The sequence below is a fragment of the Centruroides sculpturatus genome, unplaced genomic scaffold, assembly GCF_000671375.1.
Source record: "Centruroides sculpturatus isolate CEXI.00-Female unplaced genomic scaffold, Cexi_2.0 scaffold325, whole genome shotgun sequence".
Taxonomy (NCBI): Eukaryota; Metazoa; Arthropoda; class Arachnida; order Scorpiones; family Buthidae; genus Centruroides; species Centruroides sculpturatus.
In genome coordinates, this window is record NW_019384556.1 from 7,595 (window position 1) to 13,981 (window position 6,387).

Below are 6,387 nucleotides of genomic sequence, written 5' to 3' on the forward strand. Positions count from 1 at the left end.
CCCCCTTTTCCAAATTTTAATATCGACTCAAAATAATTTAAAAAGACAAATTACAATAAAACGGTTTACTATCCAACTATCAGAAATTTCACAACATGCCAAGGAAGAGAGGAAGGAGCAATTAAATAATCAAAATTATAAAGGATTAAAAAATATATATAAAAATGGGGAATATCACACTTCTGACAATCACTGCAAGTGTGTGGGCTAGATTTGGAGAATCCGTGCTTCTCACATGGACAACTGTATATGGCCAACTCACGTGTCGGAAAACCTTCTGATTTATTCGTGTACGCACCAGACGGAAAAACAAAATATATATTGTATCCACAAGCACTCCAATAAATAAATAGAATTGAAACGACACTTTGAAATGTTTTCCCGATAAAAATGAATAATAATACAGTAGAGCATCGAATATCGGACCCCGATTAATCGTCACATCGGTTAACCGACCGTTCTAGTCGGCAAATTTCAAATGTCCGCTAGTGATGTGGCATTACAATATTTGGCTATATCTTGGCTACTTTAATATTATTTTTGTTAAATATTTGCGTGTTTTAGCTGGCATCAACGACTCGACCATTGAAAGGAGGNTCCGCTAGTGATGTGGCATTACAATATTTGGCTATATCTTGGCTACTTTAATATTATTTTTGTTAAATATTTGCGTGTTTTAGCTGGCATCAACGACTCGACCATTGAAAGGAGGCCAATATTTAAACGAGACTTAATTTTCTAATTATGCGTGGTTATTTGTTTCGTGAGCAATAAAATAATTTTAAATTAATTTTTAACGATACAATAGCGACGGTTATTATTTAAAAAAAATTGTTAGGCTAAACAGCGATGAAAATTCAACGCGAAGTTGGTTAATAGCGATATACTAATAAACTAATTACATGGGATATACTAATATCCTAATATACTATACTATTTTTATTTCCTTCTTTTCGGTTATCCGATTTTTCAGTTATCCGACCAACCTGAGTCCCCAATTGAGTCGGATAATCGATGTTCTACTGTAATAATAAATTTCAATAAAAATGATAAAACGTAAATTGAATTTTATCATAACGAGTTTGCTTGAGTTTCCTTTCTTCTGAGATTGCAGCAATGCGCGACAGGTATGCTACCGTAGTACTGTATTCTATAAAATTTTAAATCAGCGGTGCTCAAATTTTTCATCGGCAGATTAAATTGCACATAAAATTAGGTTGTTCATACTGTCGTATGAACCAATATGAAAAAACGAAATGAACACTAATCAACGTGTACTAGGATGAGGACACTTTCAGATGTACTACGCAAGTTCTAACTCACTTTATAACACGGACTACATAATAAAGTGAGTTAGAACTTGATTGGTTGAAAAGTTTCGAACATTAGTTATGAAAAGAACCGAATCGTTCGAATGAACCGAACTATCTTAAAATTCTACCTTTTCTATAATTTCAACTACTAATGAACTGGTCAAAAAGTCGCAAATGGAGACGAACTGTTAATTTAGTAGTACTGTACTTCGCGTTTCTTATGTCAATGTGAACCTAGCATAAGTCGGCAGACACAAACATGTTGCATATTGTAAATATATAAAAGCATGTTTTGAAAAGTGTCTTATCTATGTTTATTAGGCCTACTACTTTTAAAAGTACAGTAGAGCGTCGATTTTCCGAATCAATTGGGGACTGGGGTTGTTCGTATAACTGATATTTCGGATAACCGATTTATGTACGAAAAAATAGTTTAACGTATCCGATGTTAAAATTTTTATCCGTTGCGTGTCGCTTCGAGTTGAATTTTCGTCGATGTTAAGCCTAACAAAGACTATTGTATCGTTAAAAATTATTTTTTTATTTTGTACAAACAAAATAAATATATCGAAAATTATAAAAACAATAAAAAATTATACTTCAGATGTTAATTTAGTATCAAAAACGTAAAATATTTGAGTAGTCCAAGACATAGGCAAAGATTGCAGCGCCACAGCACTGGCGAAAATTTAAATTTGCCGACTGGAATTCTTTCGGATGATTGACGTTTCGGATGATTGACTTTCGGAAAATCGACGCTCTACTGTATATGAAACATCCTTTTTTACTTTCCCGGCTCTGTTATAGCCAGGCCTGCCAGTGACCAAGAGGTTTTCGTACCTGAACACTGGGAATTTGGTCGTGGGTTCAATCCTTGCTCCGACGGGTTAGCCACGTGGAATTTTCCGGGTTTTCTCTACGTCTATATCGCTTAAATAGGGGCCAGTTTCCTTAAAAACCTCCCGGAAGGTATCCCCTAGGCAGATCGCCGAAGTGTTGTATTGCCATAACTTAACAAATAAACTGTTATATAACAAAATAAAGTATGGTGATATGTCAAAAATTCGTTCACAAAACTTTACGTTTTTGGATTCAGTGGACCTTAAAATGTCATGAAATGCAAAAGAAGAAAAAAAAATTTCGGGAGAATTTTTGTATGTGTGGATGTTAATGTGTGTAAGTGGGGACACGATTTTGTTTACCGTCTTTGAAGCCCAATAACTCCTGTGATTTTCGTCAAAAATTTCTGAAATTTTGCAGGGAGGTTGTTTATTATGGGCATTGATGCTATTAAATTTTGGTGATTAAACGTTTAGGGATGGGGAGATAAAGAGAGTCGTGTGTCATATCTTGAGTAGGATCGGATTTAATCACGATTTTATTCGTTATCAGCATTTGCAATATTTTACAAAACCCATCCCTGCTCTTAAACTTAAGCTTTTTGCCGTTTTATAATATTTAATTAAAAGTATAAAAAAGTTTTTTAAAATAAAATGTAATTTACATATAATTTATAAAATCCTGATATTTTTAATAATTTGTGACTGATGCTTCGAATTTCTTTAAGGAACGAGAGAAATTTTGCACCGACCGGATCTGACCAGCCAGCCGTAGTTTCAGCACCGCTGTGTTAAATAGAAAGCGAGGAAAATCAGTACTTTTATAAAAGAAATAAAATACCGACTGAGCCGAATTTTCTCTCGTTGCCTTCGGATATCATAGTGTCACGATATGATTCTTAAAAATATGAAAACTCTACGTAAGCGTGTTTTTTTACATTTTACAGTTAAAGAGCTAGCTATTAGCTAAGCTCTCAGATAAACACGTCAGATGGCATAAATTCCAAGTATTCAAAGCAGAAAGGAATTAAATAATTTGTATTAGATACTGTGCTTTGCTTCTATTTAATGTCATTAATGTTATTAAAAATAAAATGTTTTGTTTAGGTTATAATTCAAAACGTAAAATGTTAGGTCACCGGATTTCATATTTTCCAGAAGCTAGTAGTTGGATCTCACCAACGAGCTGCCCATGTGAAGTTTGACGCGTTTTTTTTTACGTGTATAACACTTAAGTAAAAATCGGTTCCCATTAAAAGTTCCCCGGAAGGCACACCCCTTGATAGATATTCTTCATCCCAACAATCTGAAAATCCTAAAATCTACAAGAGACAGCCAGAGTTCTTGAATGAAAATCTGATATTGTAAAAATTAAAAACAAATTTCTTTTAATTAAAAAACAACAACTTTTNCAGCACTGGCGAAAATTTAAATTTGCCGACTGGAATTCTTTCGGATGATTGACGTTTCGGATGATTGACTTTCGGAAAATCGACGCTCTACTGTATATGAAACATCCTTTTTTACTTTCCCGGCTCTGTTATAGCCAGGCCTGCCAGTGACCAAGAGGTTTTCGTACCTGAACACTGGGAATTTGGTCGTGGGTTCAATCCTTGCTCCGACGGGTTAGCCACGTGGAATTTTCCGGGTTTTCTCTACGTCTATATCGCTTAAATAGGGGCCAGTTTCCTTAAAAACCTCCCGGAAGGTATCCCCTAGGCAGATCGCCGAAGTGTTGTATTGCCATAACTTAACAAATAAACTGTTATATAACAAAATAAAGTATGGTGATATGTCAAAAATTCGTTCACAAAACTTTACGTTTTTGGATTCAGTGGACCTTAAAATGTCATGAAATGCAAAAGAAGAAAAAACAATTCGGGAGAATTTTTGTATGTGTGGATGTTAATGTGTGTAAGTGGGGACACGATTTTGTTTACCGTCTTTGAAGCCCAATAACTCCTGTGATTTTCGTCAAAAATTTCTGAAATTTTGCACGGAGATTTGTTTATTAGGGACATTGATGCTATTAAATTTTGGTGATTAAACGTTTAGGGATGGGGAGATAAAGAGAGTCGTGTGTCATATCTTGAGTAGGATCGGATTTAATCACGATTTTATTCGTTATCAGCATTTGCAATATTTTATAAAACCCATNTTTTTAACAGTAAAAGAAAAATTATACTTACACAAAATAAAAATAAATTCAATGCGAGTTTTGACATTGCCTTCTTTTTATAATATTGTCAATATCTGCTTTCATGATACTAGTCTTAATTCTAAGAATGTTAGTTAAAATGGAATCACTCAACCTATTTCTTTCAGCAGTTTTGATGTTTTTCATGCGCGAAAAGAATGTGTCACAACAGTATGTTATACATGTGGAGTAGTAGAGTAGACCCCCTATTATGCGGGTTCATATAATGCGGATTCGTATATCGCGACGAAAAAATTGCGACCGTATTCATATAAAGACGCTAAAAGAGACTCATAAAATGCGGTAAAACGTCATCGCCGACTCTTGTCGCTACAGGATTGGTCGAATCTGGACCAATAGTGGGCGAGCAGCAGAACTTCTTACACGCTACCGAGAGTTTAGGCGGGTAAGTTGAGTTTACTATCGTCTGTACAGTATATAGGCCTAAATTAGGTACTGTAAGTCTAATACAGTACTGTAATTTTATACATTTATTGTGAAAAAAACATTTCTTATTCAACGGTCATAAAAATTATTTCTATTAATCCAATTTATTTCTATTAATCTCCAAAGTTCAACGAATTTTTCGCAGAAAAATAACTTATTAGAAAACGCGACCGCCGTTTGGTGCGCTGCTCCGCGACGAAAACAAGCTTAAGCAATGGCGTGGTGGAACGGTGCAAACTCGGTAAGTAATCCTACAATTTTTTGTTTATAGCATAGTTTATACGGATTATTCCCAAAAAATTATACGTGTTTTCGAAATGTTGAATCAAATTAGTTTAGAATCGATTAATTTTATGGAAGAAAACCTTTCAAACAGCCGTAGTCCGTAAACTTCACACGTGTCGGGCTGTGATTGGCTCATGTATTTAAGGATTCCTACAACACAAAATTCTTATAAAACTCTATGTGGTGATTTCTTGTAACCGTGAACGAATCAAAAGACGAGATAAGATTAACAAGAACATTTATTAGCTTATATACAACAGACTTGGATTTTACACAAATTGCGAAATTATACCCCGACTTACGCGAATTCGACTTACGCGGTTATTGCTCGGTCCCACCTATCGCGTAAGTTCGGGGTATTACTGTAGTTAATTCTAAGGGAAATAATTATATACTTTGAAAACTAAAAGAGGATCTAATAGATATGTATTAAACAAAAATAAATATTCACTTCAGTTATTAATATTTCGAGAAATTCTGCTCCACGTCACTGAGCACCTGCACAGTTGCATTCATGCTGAAATAAAAGTGAGCAGTTTTGATATGTATTTTCTAAAGTTCAGTCTTGGACCTTTAGCATTCCATTTTTTCGTCACATCTTCGAACAAATCGCTTTCCATTTCGCGCAATGTGTAGGCACGAAGGATGGCGATTACATCGCTCTATGAATTTTCAAATGACAGCAACGCGATCGCATGTAGAGAGCCAGCGTAAGCGGGACGAGCATTACACGACTCGACTTTGTTGGCCCACTGTGGTTGGTGACGAATTTGTTGCCTGACAACGTTTGTGGAGCGAGTGAACACTAAACAACATTTTTTTTAGCAACTAATCACATGATACAGTATTTCCGAAATAAAAATGGCTGCGTCAGTCGAGGATCGGCTGTTGGTTTTCTTCATTGTCAACCGAAGACAAAGAAAGAAATTAAAGAAGTAAGATGACAGATGTCGCTAATTGCTACTCATAAATTGGCGCTAGTTTCATCAGAGAGGTACAGTACGCTGCTTGATTGTTGGTGACAACAAATTTTTGTGTTTTGCAAATGTTTGGAAAACTTTCTTATCGGAAAACACATTTTGTGGTGTATAAGTCGGCCAACAGATCACGTTAGGCAACAAAATCGTGTAGTGTTCGTCCATCTACAGAATCCATGTACTAATGAACAAAATTCACCGGAGGCTTGGTTTCGATGGCCTCCGGTGAATTTTGTTTGACTATATTTGGGTACATTGGCCACTAGAGTTAAAGCTAGTTGTTTCAAGTGCTCACATATATGTATATATATATATATATATACATACAA